Source organism: Anser cygnoides, chromosome W (assembly GCF_040182565.1).
Source record: "Anser cygnoides isolate HZ-2024a breed goose chromosome W, Taihu_goose_T2T_genome, whole genome shotgun sequence".
Classification (NCBI taxonomy): Eukaryota; Metazoa; Chordata; class Aves; order Anseriformes; family Anatidae; genus Anser; species Anser cygnoides.
Window position 1 is genome coordinate 3,027,399 of NC_089911.1, and position 25,011 is coordinate 3,052,409.

At 46.3% G+C, this 25,011-nt stretch overlaps 1 long non-coding RNA gene and 1 pseudogene across 1 annotated transcript in view; both read right to left on the minus strand.

Moving 5' to 3' along the window:
- The window catches only part of LOC136788767 (uncharacterized), a 200,197-nt gene that overhangs the window by 52,790 nt on the left and 122,396 nt on the right, over positions 1 to 25,011 (minus strand). The gene's annotated exons all lie outside the window — the stretch shown is intronic.
- LOC125181671 (U1 spliceosomal RNA) lies at positions 9,119 to 9,268 on the minus strand (annotated as a pseudogene).

The following is a 25,011-nucleotide window of genomic DNA, read 5'->3' on the forward strand; positions in this document are numbered from 1 at the left end:
CAGTGGTCACCTCCAGTGTTTTGGACATTCACCCCTGAACAACTGCAAAATCCTAAAAAGCTGGCAGAATGCTTGAAAAAAAGGTGTCATGACTCTGGCAGTTCCAAAGTGACACAAATCACTGTAGCGTGCTGGGGTCTGGCTTGTGCCTATTGAGCTGCAATTGATGCTACTAGCAACGTAGCGACAGCTCCTGCAGCCGCTCCAGTTCCAGCTCCTGCAGCTGCTCCAGTTCCAGGTCCTGCAGCCGCTCCAGTTCCAGGTCCTGCAGCCGCTCCAGCTCCTGCAGCTGCTCCAGCTCCAGCTCCTGCAGCTGCTCCAGCTCCTGCAGCTGCTCCCACTCCTGTGGCTGGGTCAGAGAAACGAGCTGTAGCAGTGCAAGTTGACCCCGCAGAGGGTATTCCAACCCCTGTGGCAGACCCTGTGGCTGGGTCAGAGAAACGAGCTGTAGCAGTGCAAGTTGCCCCTGTAGACAAGGTGAAAAAATGGTATAGAGACTCAGGTCGTTTAGAACGCAAACAGTCTTCTGCTAAGTCTGGGCATAGAGAAGACGAGGCTGGGCCATCAAAGGTGCAGGAGACTGAAGATGAGGATGAGGATGTCGAAAAATCAACAGTAACTACCCGGACCCTATACCAGCGTGAGCTACGAGATGTACGAAAAGATTTTGGTCGCTGTATAGGTGAGCAGCTTGTCACCTGGCTGCTCCGGTGCTGGGACACCGGAGCCAATTGTGTGGAATTAGAGGGCAGGGAAGCCAGGCGGCTGGGATCCCTTGCTAGGGACGCATGCATTGACAAAGCAATTGGAGATGGAGCACGATCCCACAGCCTCTGGAGGTGTCTCCTGTCAGCTGTGCAGGAAAGGTATCCCTTCAAGGAAGAACTTGTATGTCTACCAGGCAAATGAACCACCATGGAGAAGGGAATTCAGTACCTGAGGGAATTAGCCATACGGGAAGTAATTTATAAGGACCTAGACGACGCACAAACATCCACAGATCCAGATGAAGTCCATTGTACACGACCCATGTGGCGGAAGTTCGTACGGAGTGCACCATCATCATATGCCAGCTCATTGGCAATACTAACCTGGAAAGAGGAGGAGAATCCCCCAGTGAATGACGTGGCTAAATTACTCCGGCAGTACGAAGGAAATCTCTCCTCTTCCCTACAGGCCTGTGTCTCGGCTGTGGAGAAACTTTCTGAAGAGGTCCACCAACTTAAAGAGAATTTATCTTCCCCTCCACCTGAATGAACCAGTGTCCACCAGCCAAAAGAGAATACTCTGGGGAAACTTTCTGAAAAGATCTACCAACTTGAAGAAAGATTATTTTCCTCCCCACCTGTACAAACCAGTGTCCACCAGCTAAAAGAGAATACTTTGGAGAAACTTTCTGAAAAGATCCACCAACTTGAAGAGAGATTATTTTCCTCCCCACCTGTACAAACCAGTGTCTCAGCTATTAGGGGTAAACGTTCATCTATGCAAGGAAGACAATATGGTGGGCACACACCCCGCGCCACCCTGTGGTTTTACCTACGTGACCATGGAGAGGACATGAGAAAATGGGATGGAAAATCTACTGCGACCCTAGAGGCACGGGTACGTGAATTGCAAAAGAAAACAATTGGGAAAAAGGGGTTCTCTGAAAAGTTTGCTGCTCCAACTTCCAGCAGGCAGTCCTTTAAACACAGAAACGAAGATTCTGACCAGGACTAGAGGGGCCCTGCCTCCAGCCAGGGGGAGGAAAGGGACAATCGAGTTTATTGGACTGTGTGGATTCGATGGCCTGGCACGTCAGACGCACAGAAGTATAAGGCTTTGGTAGACACCGGTGCACAATGTACTCTAATGCCGTCAAGCTATAAAGGGCCAGAGCCCATCTGTATTTATGGGGTGACAGGGGGATCCCAGCAGTTAACTGTATTGGAGGCTGAAGTGAGTCTAACCGGTAATGAGTGGCAAAAGCACCGTATTGTGACTGGCCCAGATGCTCCGTGCATCCTTGGCATACACTATCTTAGAAGAGGATATTTAAAGGACCCAAAAGGGTTCCGCTGGGCTTTTGGTGTAGCTGCCTTGGAGACAGAGGACATTAAACAGTTGTCTACCTTGCCTTGTCTCTCAGAGGACCCTTCTGTTGTGGGGTTGCTGAGGGTTGAAGAACAGCAAGTGCCGATCGCTACCACAACTGTGCACCGGCGGCAATATCACACCAACCGAGACTCCCTGAGTCCCATCCATAAGCTAATTCGTCAACTGGAGAGCCAAGGAGTGATCAGCAAGACTCATTCACCTTTTAATAGTCCCATATGGCCAGTGCGAAAGTCTAATGGTGAGTGGAGACTAACAGTGGACTATCGTGGCCTGAACGAAGTCACGCCACCACTGAGTGCTGCAGTGCCGGACATCCTAGAACTCCAGTATGAACTGGAATCAAAGGCAGCCAAGTGGTATGCCACAATTGATATCGCTAATGCATTTTTCTCCATCCCTCTAGCAGCACAGTGCAGGCCACAGTTTGCTTTCACTTGGAGGGGAGTCCAATATACTTGGAATCGGCTGCCCCAGGGGTGGAAACACAGCCCTACCATTTGCCATGGACTGATCCAGTCTGCGCTGGAGCAGGGGGAAGCTCCTGAACACCTGCAGTACATCGATGACATCATTGTGTGGGGTGACGCTGCAGAAGAAGTTTTCGAGAAAGGGAAGAAAATAGTCCAAATCCTTCTGAAGGCCGGTTTTGCCATAAAACAGAATAAAGTTAAAGGACCTGCACGAGAGATCCAGTTTTTAGGAATAAAATGGCAAGATGGACGTCGTCAAATCCCAATGGATGTGATCAACAAGATAACAGCTATGTCTCCACCAACTAGCAAAAAAGAAACACAAACTTTCCTAGGTGTCGTGGGGTTTTGGAGAATGCATATTCCAAATTACAGTCTGATTGTAAACCCGCTCTACCAAGTAACCCGTAAGAAGAATGCTTTTGAATGGGGCCCTGAGCAACGACAAGCCTTTGAACAAATTAAGCAGGAAAAAGTTCATGCAGTAGCCCTTGGGCCAGTCTGAACAGGACCAGATGTAAAGAATGTGCTCTACACCGCAGCCGGGGAGAATGGTCCCACGTGGAGCCTCTGGCAGAAAGAACCTGGGGAAACTCGAGGTCGACCCCTGGGGTTTTGGAGTCGGGGATACAGAGGATCTGAGGCCCGCTATACTCCAACTGAAAAGGAGATCTTGGCAGCATATGAAGGAGTTCGATCTGCTTCGGAAGTGGTCGGTACTGAAGCGCAGCTCCTCCTGGCACCCCGACTGCCGGTACTAGGCTGGATGTTCAAAGGAAGGGTCCCCTCTACACATCATGCAACTGATGCTACATGGAACAAGTGGGTTGCACTGATTACTCAGCAGGCTCGAATAGGAAACCCCAGTCACCCAGGAATCTTGGAAGTGATTATGGACTGGCCAGAAGGCAAATACTTTGGGATATCATCAGAGGAGGAGGTGGTTCGTGCTGAAGAAGCCCCACTGTACAACAAGCTACCGGAAAATGAGAAGAAATATGCCTTGTTCACTGATGGGTCCTGTCGTATTGTGGGAAAGCATCGGAGATGGATAGCTGCTGTATGGAGTCCTACACGACGAGTTGCAGAAGCTGCTGAGGGAGAAGGTGAATCGAGTCAGTTTGCAGAAGTGAAAGCCATCCAGCTGGCTTTAGATATTGCTGAACGAGAAAAGTGGCCAGTTCTCTATCTCTATACTGATTCATGGATGGTAGCAAATGCCCTGTGGGGGTGGTTACAGCAATGGAAGCAGAACAACTGGCAGCGCAGGGGCAAGCCCATCTGGGCTGCGGCATTGTGGCAAGATATTGCTGCCCGGGTAGAGAACCTGGTTGTAAAGGTACGCCATGTAGATGCTCATGTGCCCAAGAATCGGGCTACTGAAGAACATCAAAACAACCCGCAGGTGGATCAGGCTGCTAAGATTGAAGTGGCTCAGGTGGACCTGGACTGGCAACATAAAGGTGAATTATTTATAGCCTGATGGGCCCGTGACACCTCAGGCCATCAAGGTAGAGATGCAACATACAGATGGGCTCGTGATCGAGGGGTGGACCTGACCATGGACACTATAGCACAGGTTATTCATGATTGTGAAACGCGCTGCAATCAAGCAAGCCAAACGGTCAAAGCCTCTTTGGTATGGAGGACGATGGCTGAAATATAAATATGTGCCTTTTAACGCGTTAATTTCCAGGCTGCGCACCTGTGTATTTCATGCATGCTAGCTTGCTTTTGCAGACAGTAAATTATCGCCGGCAATTCAAAGAACCTGTGTACCTATTGCTGTAATAAATTGCACTTAACTGCATTGTTCCTAGCCATGATAGTTCTCATTGAACGTGACTAGAATAAGGGCGGTTATACGTTATTGGTGAATCCGTGACCGTGGTAGTTCAGTGTCCTGAATCCGACCAGACCCCTATCGGTTAATGCGTTATTGGTGAATCTGTGATTGTGATAGTTCAGTACCCTGAATCTGACCAGACCCGTAATGGTTAATTGGTGACACCCCTTAATGCAACATGGTTTTACTCGGGTGGGCTGCCGAGTTCCACCACAGCTGCTCTCTCACTCACCCTTTCTCTTTGAGGAGGGAGAAAAAACGACACAAAGCTCAAGGGTTTTGATAGTAAATCAATCAATACGACATACGGCTCAAGGGTTGAGATAAGGACGGGGAGATCGCTCAGCAATTATATTCACAGGCAAAACAGACTCAGAGTAGGGAGATGATAGTAAGATTTACCGCCTGTTACTAACAAGCTAGAGAAGTGACAAACAAAGGAAAGAAACCAAAAACGCCTAACCCCATCCACCCTCTTCCACCTCCTCCCCCACCCCGAGTGGCACAGGGGAATCGGTGTCGCGTTAAGGAGTGTAGCCGATTAACCGTTATGGGTCCGGTCGGATTCAGGGTAGCCGATTAACCGTCACGGGTCCGGTCGGATTCGGGACACTGAACTATCGCAATCGCAGTCACAGATTCACCAACCACATATAACCGCCCTTAGCACTGAACTACATGGTCATGGATTCACCAATAACGTACTCTAGTCGCACGGCTAGGAAAAATGCAATCAAGTGCAATTTATTACAAGACTCAGGCACACTTCCTTGAATGTACATCAAATAAAGATGTAAGCACAGGCACATTTTGCAGCTCTAAATGTGGATTTAGGCATTTAGGACAAAGGTCAGATGTACTGCACCACACCAAGATTTCTGTGTCCATAGCCCTATAATTCTTTTTTTTTTTTTATACCATTCTGATTTCCAACTTCTCAGTCTAAGGAATCCAGCTTTGAATCCAGAATAACTGTCATTATTTAGGCTAGTGCTGTAGACCATGGAAGTGTCACTTACCCATGTCTTTCAAAATCATCTATGAGGTCATTTTATAAATCTATTGACTTTATTTCCCCAATCTAATAACTTCGTGTGAAGGGCTTCAAAGCACAAGATAAAGGTAGCTAGGCCACAGAACTAATCATGTAAACTGGAAAATAACTAACTGCATCATTACCACTTAATGTGTTGGTTAACTCTGAGTGTACCTGAAAGATAATAAAGAGGTGTCAGTATTATTCATAACTTTTAATTGCTTCCATTAGCATTTTTTTCATATCCTAAGGGCAAAATAATATCACTTCATTGATTATACAGTGGATACGGGAGACATAATACAGAATCTAATATACTCTTAACCACCCATTGCCATCTTATAGCTATAAGCAACAGCATAACTTGGCAATAAAACCTATTTACTGTTAAAATTAAAATTGCTTTTAACAGTTTTATAGCATGCAAACAATTGAAATAATTATATCAGGCAGCAGCTGTTCTTTCACACTTGTGGAAAAGGAAAGAGGAAAAGTTAAAGTTAGTAACTTCTCCCTCTAAGAGAAAGTAAGAAGGCCAAGAAATGGGTGGGTTCTTTCTGAGGAGCAGTTATGTCAACAGCAGAGCTAAATAATTTATTTCGAATGTATGTATTTTATTTTAGGCAAACAAGTCTTGTGGGACCATCAAAAATATGGCTTCCTTGGATAAACTTTAAGTAAAATGGCTTCTAGATTCTCATCTGGGATGGTGTCACACAACAAAGGCCCTGTTTCTTGACTACAATTTCTTGTTTTATCCAGTGCCTTGATATTATTTTCATAACAAAGTTGATTCTTAAGAACAATGGAACTGGGCAGATGGTCAGAGCAAATCCTCATTTCCTCCACTACCCTTTATGCCAGTGGCCACAGTACAACACCTGTAGGAATAGGATAAACATTTAGCAATGTACAGAAACCATGCTACTATAACAAAAAGCAGGTCACATTGTTTGGTTCAAGTAGACATGTCCCACTGAAGAAAGCATGAGAAAATCTGTCTAAAGTGGAATAATTCAATACAAGCCAAATAAGCAGAGCATGAAGGAAATGAAATACTGAAAATCTATTCTTCTCAGAGCAATACCAGATTATTTTACCTGCTACAGGAAAACATGCAAGTTAAGGAACACGTGAAAAGTACATTTACAGTAAGAGTGGAAGTGCACTTGTGGATCCTTCCAAACCAACATCTTTTCCTAAGCAAGCAAAAATGCCTAGCAAGAAGCCATGTAGATCAAGCATACTTGGTAGACCTTCAACAAACTCTGCATTTATTCACATTGCTTCCATAAGCAGACCCACTGAAAACTTCAGATTGAAAAGTTAAGAGTTTTTCAGTCCCAAGCCTTGCATGAGCCTTTTCCTGACAGAGCTCACAGTAGGAAATGGTGTTAAAGCCATCTTCTGGAGTTACAGGAAGTTGTTTGGCATTTTTTTTTTCATCCTCTGCCTCATTCTGGAGTGGTTAGAGACTGTAGATCCTTTATGTTCCTGCAGTAGAGTGCTGCATTCACTCCACCTCTTAGGACCATTATTGCCACAAGCCCTCACTTGCTATGGGAGCCCACCAACTTTATGCACAACAAAGGGAGAAATTCTCATCTCCATGCATGTGAGACAGGAATGGGCTCAGCAGTGTTGCTCCTTGGAGGAATCCCAGGAAATCTGTGAGTGGGTTAGCCTGTTCAAAGATATATCAAACAACCAATTTCTTCTGCTCAGTCAACTACCCTTGAGACACCACTGGAGATCTTGCTCTGGGACACAGGACAAGAACAATCACCTTATGAAGCTACAATTTGACTGTTTACTTATTTAACATGCTAGCACTAATACTGATTCAATACTCTCCAGGTTTAATAACCAGCTATAGTGTGGAGAGACTGAAATTCAGGGTGAGTTTGAATCTGCGGCTGTGTAAAATAACCTTGCTGTCAACAGAGGTTCTCTTCACCCCAAGCATTATTTACATTAACATGTCTAGTCAGTCTGTCCTAAGTGTAAACCTATTAAACACAAGCAAATTTGTCTTTTATTTTGTTAAACTGATTCTCTGTACTTACCTCTATCTTAAAATTAGTATGTACATCATAATTTTTTCTCCTTCATGGAATGCAGTGAAACAGTTTGAATTATATGAACTAAATGTATGGCCATAAAATGTAATAATCCATTACCAAGCACTTTCATTTTATTATTATATTCAAATATTTATCAGCTTTTTTGCTAACCTGAACAAAGATATTCACTAAATTATTGTATTCCTTTATTATGATTAAAGTAATCACAGTATCACAGTATCACAGTATCACAGTATCACAGATTTCTAGGTTGGAAGAGACCTCAAGATCATCGAGTCCAACCTCCGACCTAACACTAAGTACTCCACTAAACCATATCGCTAAGCTCTACATCTAAACGTCTTTTAAAGACCTCCAGGGATGGTGACTCCACCACCTCCCTGGGCAGCCCATTCCAATGCTTAATAACCCTTTCGGTAAAGAAGTACTTCCTAACATCCAACCTAAAACTCCCCTGTCGCAACTTTCGCCCATTCCCCCTCGTCCTGTCACCAGGCACGTAGGAGAACAGACCAACCCCCACCTCTCTACAGCCTCCTTTAAGGTAACTGTAGAGAGCGATAAGGTCTCCCCTGAGCCTCCTCTTCTCCAGGCTGAACAAGCCCAGCTCCCTCAGCCGCTCCTCGTAAGACTTGTTCTCCAGACCCCTCACCAGCTTGGTCGCCCTTCTCTGGACTCGCTCGAGCACGTCCATGTCCTTTCTGTAGCGAGGGGCCCAAAACTGAACACAGTACTCGAGGTGCGGCCTCACCAGAGCCGAGTACAGGGGCACAATCACTTCCCTAGACCTGCTGGCCACACTGCTTCTTATGCAGGCCAGGATGCTGTTGGCCTTCTTGGCCACCTGGGCACACTGCTGGCTCATATTCAGCCGACTATCAACCAATACTCCCAGGTCCCTCTCGGCCAGGCAGCTTTCCAGCCACTCATCTCCCAGCCTGTAGCTCTGCTTGGGGTTGTTGCGCCCCAGGTGCAGGACCCGGCACTTGGCCTTGTTGAACTTCATACAGTTGACCTCAGCCCATCGGTCCAGCCTATCCAGATCCTCCTGCAGAGCCTTCCTGCCCTCGAGCAGATCGACAAACGCACTTAGCTTGGTGTCATCTGCAAACTTACTGAGGGTGCACTGGACGCCCTCATCCAGATCATTGATAAAGATATTAAAGAGGACCGGCCCCAGTACCGAGCCCTGGGGGACACCACTAGTGACCGGCCTCCAACCAGATTTGACTCCATTCACCACAACTCTCTGAGCCCGGCTATCCAGCCAGTTTCTAACCCAGCGAAGCGTACGCCAGTCCAAGCCCCGAGCAGCCAGTTTCTTGAGGAGAATGTTGTGGGGAACTGTGTCAAAAGCCTTACTGAGGTCAAGGTAAACCACATCCACAGCCTTTCCCTCATCCACCAAGCGCATCACTAGGTCATAGAAGGAGATCAGGTTCGTCAAGCAGGACCTGCCTTTCATAAACCCATGCTGACTGGGCCTGATCGCCTGCTTGCCCTGCAAGTGCCGCGTGATGACCCTCAAGATAATCTGCTCCATGAGCTTTCCTGGCACTGAGGTCAAACTGACAGGCCTATAGTTCCCCGAAAAAAGAAAAAAGAAAAAAACAGTCGAGTTTCCCGCATTTGGGGAAATCGCAGGTGTCAGCACACCCGGAGTGCAGGGGATGAGCCTCGCCCTGGGAAAACCACCTGCCTAATCATGGTGTCTCCCCTGCCAGGTAAGTATGAATGTAAGTAATGAATAAGGATAAATCATCTTTGTATTTGCATTAAGGATTGCAGCTTCAGAAGATTAAAGGTACAACCAGAAACTCATTTTTGATACCTCTGTTTTATGGGTTATTGTACTTACCACAGAACCTCAGTTGTGAGGACCATGCATAATAGCTGTTACTTTGTCATGTGATTAACAGACAACTACAGTAAATATACACTTTAGGAAATATTTTACAAAATGCGGCCATTTTTTGTAAACTCCTCAAACTCAAGATTTTCAGATTACATTCTATACAACTATGTGTCTGTGGTCAATATATGCATTGAAATGTTTCTGTATGGTTTCTGCCTTTGCCTTTTCTATTCTTTTCATTGCATTTGTTGGTTACATGTTCTTTCAATCTCAGATTACAAAATTTATGGGGGCAGGAAGAGATTTTCTTTTTTTAAGCACGCTATCTTGAAGATGTGTGTTTTATTAAACTGCAGTTACATATGTGTAGGTATTTATCTTCTCTTTCCAACAGCTTTTGAACTGAGTATTTTCCAGTCAAGTATATTTAATAATTAGAGGTCTCTAAACAAATTAAATTTCTACCTTTCCCATGAGAATTGCAAAGTCTAATAAAGAAAAGATTAAAACTCTTCATTAGTTATCAGTGAGTCCATACACAGAAAAGAGACAATAGCAAGGTCTTCATTGGTTTTGTTAGGCAAGAAAACACTGTTCTGTAGGCATTTACAATGTATTATCACCACTGGTCACTAAGACATGAAAAGTGACACAAATTGATAGCATTCTTGTTGCCATCAGATTGTACAAGAATTAAAATGAAGGTAGCTGTACATGTCAGACTGAATACATACCTAGCCAAATGTCTGACAGGATCCAATAACAGCTACTGGAAAGGGGAAGAATAGGGTAACTTCATAGCAGTATTACAGTCAACATACCCTGGCAAGTTATGGAAAAATGCATTTGCTTCAATTCAGTACTCCCTTTACAAGATCATTTGTGATTGTCAGTAGGACTAAACCTAAACACAGAGAAACAAATGACACAGAGTGGAATGGCTCTCTGGAGTCAAGTCTAGATTCCTGCAGGTATAAGCAGAAAAAATAAAAACTAATATATCTTAGTCCATTTTGTTTTCAAGTTTTTGAAGTAATCAAAAAATATATTTTTCAACTGCCAACCAAAGTTTATTTACTACTGAACTACTTGCTTTTGTAGTCACACTGATCTCTCAAGCTGAGCTCTCACCTGAGCTTTACCCTTGTTATCCATATTCAGCTTCTTTGTTAGCCAAACAAGCCACATTATTTTGTTTTGTCTAGACGGACTTTTCTCTCTGACCTTCTGCTCCCGTCTTTCCTGAACAGGGATATACAGAAGGAGAACTTAGCAGTACTTTATGCAGAGGAACTAACCCTTTCCTCTTTCACTGGAAAGGCCTCACGTGAGATATCAAACAACATTGAATGAGATTAAATTCTTTACTGAATGAGGGTAGAAATCCTCTCTGTTAAAATTAAAATAACAACTAGTGTCCTTAATACTAATACATGTACCCATTGATCATGCTGGCTGGAGTTACAGACAAAAATAACAAAAAAAACAGCTTCAAAATGAGGGCAGATGTCCATCATATATCCCTTTTACAGGGGTCCATTTCTAGCCCTGAATCATTAATTAACTTTGTTAATATGTCTGAAGAAGTGCAAATGTTTTAATGAATAATTAATAAATAAGAATTCATTCAAACCAATTGCTTGACAGAGGTATAAAATTCAAGTCACCAAGTGTTCCTCTTCTTTTTTCTTTTTTTTTTTTTTTCTTTGCAAGGGAGGCTGAGTAGCATCTATGCTTCAGTACTTTTCTTTCTGTCTTTAGGAGACTGTGTATTCTTTTTACAGCTATACCTGGTAGGTGATACTGGGGAATGTGACTTTGTATCCATCAAACTTTTAGTTGCTGCCTTCTAAGTGTTCTCTGTGGTATTAAGCTTAATACCAAAGCATCAATATAACCACATATTAGATTTTTATTTTTTTCATATTTATTACACTTATTGACTTTAATTATTGCCAGAATTTCTGGCAGGTAAGTGAAAGAAATTGAAATAGTGACAAAAGATTGGTTAGAGCATCATAATTAGGTTCAGAATGTCTCTCAAATCTGCTGAATTACTTTTCTCTTTAAACAAGCCCTTTTACTGTTTTAACAAATAAGAAATATGCCTAGTACTCTTTCTTATCATCCATGGCTAGCAGTAATTGTAAAATCACTGAGCTGATAGCAGGAGCAGAGCAGTGCTTACACGTAACTCAGAATTAATGCTTATACCACTTTAATGCAATTAGTTACTTATCAATTTACTACAGTATTAATTAAAGTTTTTCTATCAAAATACGTCAAACTTGAGGAAAAAAATAAAACTAAGGAAGCTCTTTGCATACATTTGAGATGAAATCATGGCCTCATAGAAGGAAATAGGAGTGTTGTTCTTGTCTGCTTTTTTTAGGCCTGTGTATATTTTGAATTTTTGTGCTCTTTCTGTATCAAAAAAAAAAAAGATATTTGCTTTAACTATAACAGCCTCTAGGAATATAAGCAGTCTACATTAATGATGTATAAAAAAAGGTTTACAGGCCTACTAAAGTAATCTTACAAATGAAAGACAACCTTATAGTACTAGAAAATGATTTTAAAAACATAGACCTCTTCTGTTCTGAATACTTAATAGATTTCTTGCAATACCAAGATCCTTAGAAGAAGGGTTTCTATATACTGCCCTTTCTTAGATGAGATGCAAATTCTTTGAATACTCCTATAGTATATCTAATTTCAGCCTTAGCAATAAGAATCAAAAAAGTTTCTTGACCACAGCTCCCCTTTTCTAATAGAAAACAGTCTAAGCTGACATTCGTTAAACTCATTCTAGGTATTCCTCTGTTATTCTTAAGGCACTAGTTAACATCCTTACATTTAAAAAACTGCTTACATTTGAATGACTTTACATAATAGTTAATTTGGAGCTCTGAAATAATGTGAAACCAGATTAGACTGAAGATGGGCCTTTTTCTTGGACACTTAGGTGAGACATGGGGTTAGAAATTAGAGGGCAATTGATTAAGAATGAATATGTAGGCAACACTCATTGCTTAATATGTGCTACATTTGCGATGTACTGTGCCTGTGCTGCGCTTAGGCCTCCAGGTAACAGGAGCCCCTGGGATCCTGAGAACCAGATCAGACCAACCTTATGGTTCGGACTGTGACCAAGGGCTCAGAGATAAGGAGGACTGTTCATAAAAGGACAAGATAAAGAATGTCAAACTTGCAAGGCCTTGAGATAACAGGAACCTCTCGAACCCCGAGAACTGGATCAAACCAACCTTGTGGCTCAGACTGTGACCAGGGGCTCAGAGAGCATGCGCAAGGAGACGAGGTGAAAAGTTCAACCCTGATGAAGACATCTTACTTCATCCTCACGACCCTCAGCACCCACCAGCAGAAGGCACTGTGCAAGAGCAGATGGGAGGAGTTTACGGAAATGACTTCTTGGAGCTAATTTTAATACTAAGCGAGGATAGGTTATGCGTATGTATAGGCATATTTGGAAACTTCATGCGTACGTAACTCTTTACTGCATATAACCAAAGCAAACTGCCGCATTAGGGCGTGCACGACTTTGGTGGGACTACCCCCCGTGCTGCCCAACGCTGAATAAACATACTTACTTTAAATCTTACTGATTGTGGAGTCTGTTTTCCGCGAATCATGGGAACTGCTTTTTCAGATACCTTTGTTTTTAAAAGATCTGTGTCCTTCCACAGTGCTGTGTTTTTTCCTCTTTCCTGTATCCTATTCACCTATTTCTTGGTAGATTAAATTTTAGAAGTGAAAATCTTTCTGAGATGTATTTGCATATTAATATAAGTTGAGAAACACTAGTCTGTTAGCGGTCAGTTTTGATCCATTAACCATGTTATGCCTCATCTGTCGTAGGTAGATTAATGCTTCATACATTATTGAAAAGTTAATATTTTATTGTTGGGGAAAAAAATAGAATGTGGCGTAATGACCACATGGACACCAGGGTTATTTTAGGATCAGTAACTGCTACTACTTTATTGATGACATAACTTCAACTCTTTTATTGAGGACAGGCTCCCTTCTTATACCATTCGCTCCACAGCAGTACTTTTCCACTAACTATTCATTGGTCGACAACTTTGCCTGGCAACAGCAAACACCCAGCAACTTCCATGTCTTAATGGCTGGAGAACAAGCAGTCTGAGACAGCAAGGTGTCTCCTGAATCACCCTTCTTTGTTCCCTCTCAACTCTTTACATTCCTGATGGCCTCATTGTTAAGAGTCCGATGTTATCGCCAACCATGGGGCTTTTCGACCCCCATGGCCACACTCCCACATCTCCCCCTTCTTTATTAACATAAAAAAGCGCGATTAACACAAATTAAGAAAGCACGATTAACACAAACTAAAACACAGAGAAGAACTACCAGGCATACTAATCCTATCTTTAACAAACTTTGTAACCACATCCCTGGGAGAGGCAGGCACTGAGTGCTGCCCAGCTGGGGGACTCTGGCTGCCCCTCCAGCTCCTGGAGTCCTTGTTTGTGGGTCCTGCATGTGCCAGCGGGACCCTCCCATACATTGTTTTTTGGTTGAGCTGGAGTCCACACCGTGGAGGAGAGTGCTGTGATCATGTTAAGGCAGATGATGAGACGGACGGATGGACCCATTTTGCTGACACCCATCTAGGACCGGCTCCTGTCAAAACACAAGCATAACCTCGGCCCCAAGTTATTAGAGTGTAGGGCCCTTCCCAATGATTGGTGCTTTAATTTTTTACCATGACTTGTGCCCTTTCTTTAACTGAGTTTAAGGTATTATGATTAAAATGTTTGTGAACTGGAGGACCTTCCTCTGTCCATCGATTTAAAAAATTAAGAACACAGCATGCTTTAGCTACCTTTTCCTGGGGGGGTCATACACGTACTCCCCCTTTTTTTGTTTTTGAAGCATAGGTTTTAATGGGCTATACCTGTCAGATGTTAAATACCCCACTGCTGAAAAAAGTGGATTGCGTGGGCCACACTGGTACGCAGAAACACTCCACAACTCACAATGAAGTAAGTTTTAAAGTGGGTATGCCTTTATTTTGGAGCCGGGAGTGTAAGGGATAATTCCTCAAAGTTACGCTCACTCTTAACAATGTGTGCCCTAGCTATATACAGAGTAAGTTTACATATGCATGGATTTTGTAATGCGCTTATACTTATGCATAACCTATGCCGGTCTCATACTATAATTAGTTCCAAGAACTAATCTATATGTGGTCCTCCCATCCGTGCCTGCGTACTGCTCTCTGGTGGTCATCTCAGATGGTCTCTTGAGATGAAGTAAGGCTCTTCCTTCCTCTTCCTCATATCTGAACTTTTCACCTTTTCTTCTGGCGCTTGTGTTTTGGGCCCTTGGCTTTTGTCCGAACCACAGGAGCGGTTTCAGCTGGTTCTTGAGACAGGTTCTCTATCTTCATTATGAGTTACCCTTTGTGAGGGGCCCCAGAACTTCTTGCTTCGGTTAATTTGCACAATAGTTAGCAGCAAGACCTGCTAGTTCAATACAGCAATCTAGGTATTCATTAATCAGCATCCCATCTGCTAAGATTCTCTTATCTCCCTTTCAACATGTCCTGGCCCATTACCTGTTTCAATCATTTCTGGGATTCCTAATGATGCAAAAGCTGACAGAAAATGTTTACACATATCTTTTGCCTTTTCTCCTGCATGGACAGATGCAAAAATACAGGCAGAAAAGGTATCAATTGAAACATAAACATAGCAAAGTTTTCCGAATTCTGGGAAATGTGTAACAAACAAACCTTAAGGCTATTACTATTAGTGTCCATGACTGGGGAAGCATAGTTGGAGATGACAATCCTGGTTGAAGTACTCCCATATCTTCCATGACTTCATTATTTTTTCTCAGATCACGTAACAGTCTCCACTTTCCACTCCTTTTCTTGATTACAAACACTGTCGAGTTTCAGGAGGTAGTCGTGGGAACAATATGTCTCGCTTTAAGTTGTTAAGCAACTCGGCCTTTGGGCCCTATGTATCCTATTCCTCCCGGATCGAAGGGAAAGAGATCCGACTCCTCTTCAGGGCCTATAGGGCCTGGATCTAAAGGATAGTTCAGGTCACCAGTGGCGCAAGATCAAAGGCCTGGGATGGCAGTACCGGCGGGGCGGGGGGGGGGGCAATGGCATAGAAGGCGGATCAGTAAACGAGCCCACAGCTCCTTCACTATTTGGAAAAACACTTTTCTGATTGTAGTCCCACATGGCTCTTTAAGGCATCAGAGGCTGCTCGCAAGGTGCTGAGCAATCCCACCACAGCCTTGTCATTTTTAGTAGCAGAGTCCCAAAGCTTGACCTCAGTTTGGTCAAACGTTTTATGACCGTAAACTGTCTGAATCGTAATACAGGGAATAAACAGGAAGGCTACCAGGACATTCTTTGGTTCTAAGGCAATACAATTCCCGACAGCGCAAACTGTTACCTTCAGGAAGAGAGGGGAAGTTGTGTGCGAGGGTACGCTTCTCTCATTTTATCTTCCCTTCATCTCGGGTGCGCTTCCTTTCAGCAACTTTAAGTATGACCTTTCTTTCAGCTCAGGTTAGCTTCCTTTCAGTGGCTCTCAGTACGAGCACACTACCAGCTCGAGTGCACGTGCATTCAGTGGCTTTCAGTACGAACTTCCTTTCTGTTCGGGAGAGCTTCCTGTCAGCCACTTCCACTACGAGCTTCCTTTCTGCTCTGGTGTACTTCCTTTAAGTCTGATTCATCACGAACTTCCTTCCCGCTCAGGTGCACTTCCTTTCAGCGACTTTCAATACAAACATACTACCAGCTCGAGTGCGCTTCCTTTCAGTGGCTTTTAGTATGACCTGCCTTCCAGCTAGTGTGCACTTCCTTTCAGCGGCTTTCAGTACAAGCTGCCTTCCAGCTTAGGTGTGCTTCCTTTCAGCGACTTTCAGTACAACCATACTACCAGCTCGAGTGCGCTTCCTTACAGTGACTTTCAGTTCGAGCTTCCTTCCAGTTCGGGTGCGCTTCCCTTCAGCGACTTTCAGTCTGAGCTTCCTTGAGATTGGGTGCGCTTCCTTTCAGCTACTTTAAGTATGAGCTTTCTTTCAGCTCAGGCTTCCTTCCATTCAGAGGCTTTCAGAACGAGCATACTACCAGCTTGAGTGCGCTTCCTTTCAGCGACTTTTAGTACGAGGTTCCTTCCAGCTCGGGTGTGGTTCCTTTAATCGACTTTCAGTACGAGATGCCTTCCAGCTTGATTGCACTTACCTTCATCGACTTTCAGTCTGAGATACCTTCCAGCTCAGGTGCGCTTCCTTTCAGTGACTTTCAGTACAAGCATACTACCAGCTCGAGCGCACTTCCTTTTGTCAGCTTTCAGTCGGAGCTTCCTTCCAGCTCGTGTGGGCTTCCACTCAGCGACTTTCAGTACGAGCTGCCTTCCAGCTCGGGTGCGCTTCCTGTCAGCGACTCTGAGTACAAGCATACAAGCTGGCTGGAGTGCACTTTCTTTCAGTAACTTTCAGTACAAGCTGCATTCCAGCGTGGGTGCGCTTCCTTTCAGCGTCTTTCGGTACGAGCTTCCTTCGAGCTCAGGTGCGCTTCCTTTCAGTGACTTTCAGTTCAAGCATACTACCAGCATGAGAGCCCTTCCTTTCAGCGACTATCACTACGAGCTTCCTTCCACCTCGGGTGTCCTTCGTTTCAGCGCATTTCAGTACGATCTTCTTTGTAACTTGGGTGCGCTTCCTGTCAGCGACTCTCAGTACAAGCATACTACAAGCTCGAGTACACTTTCTTTCAGCAACTTTCAGTACAAGCTGCGTTCCAGCTCAAATGCGCTTCCTTTCAGCGACTTTCAGTATGAGATTCCTTCCAGCTCGGGTGCACTTCCTTTCAGCGACTTTCAGTACAAGCATACTACCGGCTCTAGTGCGCTTCCTTTCAGCGGCTTTCAGTACGAGCAGCCTTCCAGCTTGGGTGGTCTTCCTTCCATAGACTTTGAGTACGAGCTTCCTTCCAGCTCGGGAGCGCGCTTCCTTTCAGCGTCTTTCAAAACACGCTTCCTTCAGTCTCGGGTGAGCTTCCTTTCAGCAACTTTCAAAATGAGCATCCTACCAGCTCGAGTGCACTTCCTTTCATCGACTTCCAGTAGGACCTTCCTTCCAGCTCGTGTGGGCTTCCATTCAGCGACTTTCAGTATAACCTACCTTCGAGCTCGGGTGGGCTTCCTTTGAGCGCTTTTCACCACGAGCTGCCTTCCAGCTCGAGTGTGCTTCCTTTCAGTGACTTTCAGTATGAGCTTCCTTCCATATCGGGTGCGTAGCCTTTCAGCGAATTTCAGTACGATCTTCCTTCCAACTCGGGTGCGCTTCCTCTCAGTGACTCTCAATACAAGCATACTACTAGCTGGAGTGCATTGTCTTTCAGTGACTTTCAGTACACGCTGCATTCCAGCATGGGTGCGCTTCCTTTTAGCGACTTTCAGTACGAGGTTCTTTCCAGCTCAGGTGCGCTTCCTTTCAGCGAGTTTCAGTAGGAGATTCCTTCCAGCTCATGTGGGCTTCCTTTCAGCGACTTTCAGTACGAGATACCTTCCAGCTCGGGAGCACTTCATGTCAGCGACTTTCAGTACAAGCATACTACTAGCTGGAGTGCACATTCTATCAGGGACTTTCAGTACAAGCTGCATTCCAGTGTGGGAGTGCTTCCTTTCAGTGACTTGACGTACGAGCTGCCTTCCAGCTCGGGTTGTCTTCCTTTCAGCGACTTTAAGTATGAGCTGCCTTCCAGCTCAGGTGCGCTTCCTTTCAGCGACTTTCAGTACGAGGTTCATTCCAGCTCACGTGTGCTTCCTTTCAGTGACTTTCAGTATGAGCTGCCTTGCAGCTCAGGTGCGATTCCTTTCAGCGACTTTCAGTAGAAGTATACTACCAGCTGGAGTGCGATTCCTTTCATTGACTTTCAGTATGAGCTTCCTTCCAGATCGGGTGCGTATCCTTTCAGTGACTTTCAGTCCGAGCTTCCTTCCACCTCGGGTGTCCTTTGTTTCAGCGAATTTCAGTACGATCTTCCTACCAACTCGGGTGCGCTTCCTGTCAGTGACTGTCACTACAAGCATACTACTAGCTCGACTGCACTTTCTTTCAGCAACTTTCAGTACGAGCTGCATTCCAGCTCGAGTGTGCTTCCTTTCAGCGACTTTCAGTATGATATGCCTTCCAGCTCGGGTGGGCTTTCTTTCAGCGACATTAAGTATGAGCTGCCTTGTAGCTCAGGTTAGCTTCCCTTCAGAGGCACTTAGTAGAAGCACACTACCAGCTCGAGTGCACTTCCATTCAGTAGCTTTCAGTACGAGCTGCTTTCCAGCTCAGGTGCCTTTCCTTTTAGCGACTTTCACCACGAGCTGCCTTCCAGCTCGGGTGTGCTTCCTTTCAGTGACTTTCATTACGATCTTCCTTCCAGATCGGGTGCGCTTCCTTTCAGCGACTCTCACTACAAGCATACTAATAGCTCGAGAGCACTTTCTTTCAGCAACTTTCAGGACAAGCTGCATTCCAGCTCAAGTACGCTTCCTTTTAGCGACTTTCAGTATGAGATGCCTTCCAGATCAGGTGCACTTCCTTTCAGCGACTTTAAGTATGAGCTGCCTTGCAGCTCAGGTTACCTTCCTTTCAGTGGCACTTAGTACAAGCACACTACCAGCTCGAGTGCACTTGCATTCAGTGGCTTTCAGTACGAGCTTCCTTCGAGCTCGGGTGAGCTTCCTTTCAGTGACTTTCAGTACGAGGTCGTTCCAGCTCAGGTGAGCTTCCTTTCAGGTACTTTCAATACAAGCATTCTACCAGCTCAAGTGGGCTATCTTTCAACGACTTTCAGTGCTTCCTGTCAGTGACTCTCACTACAAGCATACTACTAGATCGAGTGCACTTTCTTTCAGCAACTTTCAGGACAAGCTGCATTCCAGCTCGAGTGCACTTCCTTTCAGCGACTTTCAGTACAAGCAGACTTCCATCTCGAGTGCACTTCATTTCAGCGACTTTCCGTACGAGATTCCTTCCAGCTCGGGTGGGCTTCCAATCAGCGACAGTTCACCACGAGCCGCCTTCCAGCTCGAGTGCGCTTCCTTTCAGTGACTTTCAGTATGAGCTTCCTTCCAGATCGGGTGCGTATCCTTTCAGTGACTTTCAGTCCGAGCTTCCTTCCACCTCGGGTATCCTTCGTTTCAGCGAATTTCTGTACGTTCTTCCTTCCAACTCGGGTGCGCTTCCTGTCAGCGACTCTCACTACAAGCATACTAATAGCTCGAGTGCACTTTCATTCAGCAACTTTCAGGACAAGCTGCATTCCAGCTCGAGTACGCTTCCTTTTAGCGACTTTCAGTATGAGATGCCTTCCAGATGAGGTGCACTTCCTTTCAGCGACTAGAAGTATGATCTGCCCTGCAGCTCAGGTTACCTTCCTTTCATTGGCATTTTGTACAAGCACACTACCAGCTCGAGTGCACTTGCATTCAGTGGCTTTCAGTACGAGCTGCATTCCAGCTTGGGTGCGCTTCCTTTCAGTGACTTTCAGTAGAAGTATACTACCAGCTCGAGTGCGATTCCTTTCAGTGACTTTTAGTACGATCTTCCTTCCAACTCGGGTGCGCTTCCTGTCAGCGACTCTCACTACAAGCATACTACTAGCTCGAGTGCACTTCATTTCAGTGACTTTCCGTACGAGCATCCTTCCAGCTCGAGTGCACTTCCTTTCAGCGACTTTCAGTACAAGCATACTGCCAGCTCGAGTGCACTTCATTTCAGTGACTTTCCGTAATAGCATCCTTCCAGCTCGGGTGGGCTTCCAATCAGCGACAATTCACCACGAGCTGCCTTCCAGATCGAGTGCGCTTCCTTTCAGTGACTTTCAGTATGAGCTTCCTTCCAGATCGGTGCGTATCCATTCAGTGACTTTCAGTCCGAGCTTCCTTCCACCTCGAGTGTCCTTCCTTTCAGCGAATTTCAGTACGATCTTCCTTCCAACTCGGGTGCACTTCCTGTCAGTGACTCTCAGTACAAGCATACTACTAGCTGAAGTGCACTGTCTTTCAGTGACTTTCAGTACAAGCTGCCTTCCAGCATGGGTGTACTTCCTTTCAGTGACTTTCAGTACGAGCTGCCTTCTATCTCGGGTGCGCTTCCTTTCAGCAACTTTCAGTAAAAGCATACTGCCAGCTCGAGTGCGCTTCATTTCAGCGACTTTCAGTACAAGCATACTGCCAGCTCGGGTGGGCTTCCTTTCAGCGACTTTCACGACGATCTACCTTCCAACTCGGGTGCGCTTCCTATCAGTGACTCTCAGTACAAGCATACTACTAGCTCGAGTGCACTGTCTTTCAGTGACTTTCAGTACAAGCTGCCTTCCAGCTCGGGCGGGCTTCCTTTTAGCGACTTTCAGTACAAGCATACTGCCTGCTCGAGTGCACTTCATTTCAGTGATTTTCCATACGAGCTTCCTTCCAACTTGGGTGGGCTTCCAATCAGCGACAGTTCACCATGAGCTGCCTTCCAGATCGAGTGCGCTTCCTTTCAGTGACTTTCAGTATGAACTTCCTTCCAGATCGGGTGCGTATCCATTCAGTGAATTTCAGTCCGAGCTTCCTTCTACGTCGGGTGTCCTTCGTTTCAGCGAATTTCGGTACGATCTACCTTCCAACTCGGGTGCGCTTCCTGTCAGCGACTCCCTGCAAGCATACTACTAGCTCGACTGCACTTTCTTTCAGCAACTTTCAGTAAGAGCTGCATTCCAGCGTGGGTGCCCTTCCTTTCAGTGACTTTCAGTACGAGCTGCCTTCTAGCTCGGGTGCCCTTCCTTTCTGAAACTTTCAGTAAAAGCATACTGCCAGCTCGAGTGCGCTTCATTTCAGGCACTTTCAGTACAAGCATACTGCCAGCTCGGGTGGGCTTCCTTTCAGCGACATTCACGACGATCTACCTTCCAACTCGGGTGCGCTTCCTGTCAGCGACTCTCACTACAAGCATACTACTAGCTGGATTGCACTTTCTTTCAGCAACTTTCAGGACAAGCTGCATTCCAGCTCGAGTGCGCTTCCTTTTAGCGACTTTCAGTATGAGATGCCTTCCAGCTCGGGTGCGCTTCCTTTCAGCGACTTTCAGTACAAGCATTCCAGCAGCTTGAGTGGGCTATCTTTCATCGACTTTCACAGAATCACAGAATCGTCTAGGTTGGAAGAGACCTCCAAGATCATCTAGTCCAACCTCAGCCCTAACACTAACAAGTCCTCCACTAAACCATATCACTAAGCTCAACATCTAAACGTCTCTTAAAGACCTCCAGGGATGGTGAGTCAACCACCTCCCTGGGCAGTCCATTCCAGTGCCTAACAATCCTTTCAGTAAATAAATTCTTCCTAACATCCAACCTAAACCTCCCCTGGCGCAACTTTAGCCCATTCCCCCTCGTCCTGTCACCAGGCACGTGGGAGAATAGACCAACCCCCACCTCGCTAAAGCCTCCTTTAAGGTACCTATAGAGAGCGATGAGGTCCCCCCTGAGCCTCCTCTTCTCCAGGCTAAACAGCCCCAGCTCCCTCAGCCGCTCCTCGTAAGACTTGTTCTCCAGACCCCTCACCAGCCTCGTCGCCCTTCTCTGGACTCTCTTGAGCACCTCCATGTCCTTCTTGTAGCGAGGGGCCCAAAACTGAACACAGTACTCGAGGTGCGGCCTCACCAGAGCCGAGTAGAGGGGGACAATCACCTCCCTAGACCTGCTGGCCACACTGTTTCTTATGCAAGCCAGGATGCTGTTGGTCTTCTTGGCCACCTGGGCACACTGCTGGCTCATATTCAGCTGCCTATCAACCAGTATTCCCAGGTCCTTCTCGGCCAGGCAGCTTTCCAACCACTCTTCTCCCAGCCTGTAGCTCTGCTTGGGGTTGTTACGCCCCAGGTGCAGGACCCGGCACTTGGCCTTGTTGAACTTCATACAGTTGACCTCAGCCCATCGGTCCAGCCTATCCAGATCCTCCTGCAGAGCCTTCCTGCCGTCGAGCAGATTGACACATGCACCTAACTTGGTGTCATCTGCAAACTTACTGAGGGTGCACTGGACGCCCTCATCCAGGTCATCGATAAAGATATTAAAGAGGACTGGCCCCAGCACTGAGCCCTGGGGGACTCCACTAGTAACTGGCCTCCAACTGGATTTGGCTCCATTTACCACAACTCTTTGGGCCCGGCCATCCAGCCAGTTTTTAACCCAGCAAAGCGTACGCCAGTCCAAGCCATGAGCAGCCAGTTTCTTGAGGAGAATGTTGTGGGAAACGGTGTCAAAAGCCTTACTGAAGTCAAGGTAGATCACATCCATAGCCTTCCCCTCATCCACCAAGCGCGTCACTTGGTCATAGAAGGAGATCAGGTTCGTCAAGCAGGACCTGCCTTTCATAAACCCATGCTGACTGGGCCTGATCGCCTGCTTGCCCTGCAAGTGCCACGTGATGACATTCAAGATAATCTGCTCCATGAGCTTCCCTGGCACTGATGTCAAACTAACAGGCCTATAGTTTCCCGGGTCTACCCTCCGGCCCTTCTTGTAGATGGGCGTCACATTTGCTAGCCGCCAGTCGACTGGGACCTCCCCTGATAGCCAGGACAGCCGATAAATAATGGAAAGCGGCTTGGCCAGCTCCTCCGCTAGTTCGCTCAGTACCCTCGGGTGGATCCCATCTGGCCCCATCGACTTGCGTACATTTAAATGCTGTAGCAGGTCGCCAACCATTTCCTCATGGATAGTGAGGGCCACATCCTGTTCCCCATCCCCTTCCACCAGCTCAGGGTACCAGGTATCCACAGAACAACCAGTCTTGCCGCTAAACACTGAGGCAAAGAAGGCATTGAGCACCTCAGCCTTTTCCTCATCTTTTGTAACTAAGTTTCCCCCCACATCCAGTAAAGGATGGAGATTCTCCTTAGTCCTCCTTTTTGCGTTGATGTATTTGTAAAATCGTTTTCTGTTATCTTTAACGGCAGTAGCCAGATTGAGCTCCAAATGAGCTTTGGCCCTTCTAATTTTGTCCCTGCACAGCCTCGCAACATCCTTATAGTCCTCTTGAGTAGCCCGCCCTCTTTTCCAAAGATTATAAACCCTCCTTTTTCTCCTAAGCTCGAGCCACAACTCTCTGTTCAGCCAGGCCGGTCTAGTTCCGCGTCGGCTCGTCTTTGGGCACATGGGGACAGACCGCTCCTGAGCCATTAAGATTTCCTTCTTGAGGAGTGCCCAGCCTTCCTGGACTCCTTTGCCCTTCAGAACCTCCTCCCAAGGGACTCTGCCAAGCAGTGCCCTGAACAGCTCAAAGTCAGCCCTCCGGAAGTCCAATACAGCGGTTTTACTGGTCCCCTTCCTGACTTCACCAAGAATAGAGAACTGAACCATTTTGTGGTCACTCTGCCCAAGACAGCTCTCGACCACCACATCTCCCACCAGTCCGTCACTGTGAACAGAAGGTCTAGCGGGGCACCTCCCCTGGTAGGCTCTCTAACCAGCTGCATCAGGAAGCTATCTTCCACGCTCTCCAGAAACCTCCTAGACTGCTTTCTCTGGGCTGTGCTGTGCTTCCAGGATATGTCTGGGAAGTTGAAGTCCCCCACGAGAACAAGCACTGACGATTTCGCGGCTTCTGCCAGCTGCCTGTAGAACTCCTCATCACTCTCCTCATCCTGGTTCGGCGGTCTATAACAGACCCCCACCAGGATGCTTGCCTTGTTGGTCTTCCCGCTGATCCTAAACCATAGGGACTCAACCTTATCATTCCCAGCCTCAAGTTCCTCAACATCAAAACACTCTCTAATATAGAGAGCCACACCACCACCCCTTCTCTGCTGCCTGTCCCTTCTGAAGAGCCTATAGCCAGACATTGCAGCACTCCAGTCATGAGAGTGGTCCCACCACGTTTCCGTGATGGCAACCAAGTCATAGCCTTCCCGCTGCACGATGGCTTCCAGCTCCTCCTGTTTGTTACCCATGCTGCGTGCATTAGTGTAGATGCACTTCACCTGGGCCATTGCCTTCTTCCCCAGCCTTGCCATTTTTCCCCCTGGCACAGCTCCAGCAGGCCTTCTTTCAGCCCCATCCCCCTTCTTTCCTAGTTTAAAGCCCTCTCAACAAGCCCTGCCAGCTCCTGGGCTAGGATCTATTTTCCCCTTAGAGATAGGGACCCGTCTGCAGTCACCAGGCCGGGTGTCGAGTAAAGCGCCCCATGGTCAAAAAACCCAAAGTTTCTGTGTTGGCACCAGCCTCTGAGCCACATGTTAATCAGGTGGGCTTTCTGTGTCCTCTCAGTACCCCTCCCTGCCACTGCAGGGATAGACGAAAACACCACCTGTACTCCCGCTCCAGCCACTAACCGTCCCAGTCCCCTAAAGTCCCGTTTGATAGCCTTCAGGCTTCTCTCATCAATATCATCACTGCCAGCCTGGACTATCAAAAGAGGGTAGTAGTCAGAGGGGCGGACCAGGTTGGGAAGCTTCCTGGCAATATCCCTGACCCCGGCCCCAGGGAGGCAGCAGACTTCCCTACGGGTAGGGTCAGGTCGACAAACAGGGCCCTCTGTTCCCCTGAGAAGGGAGTCGCC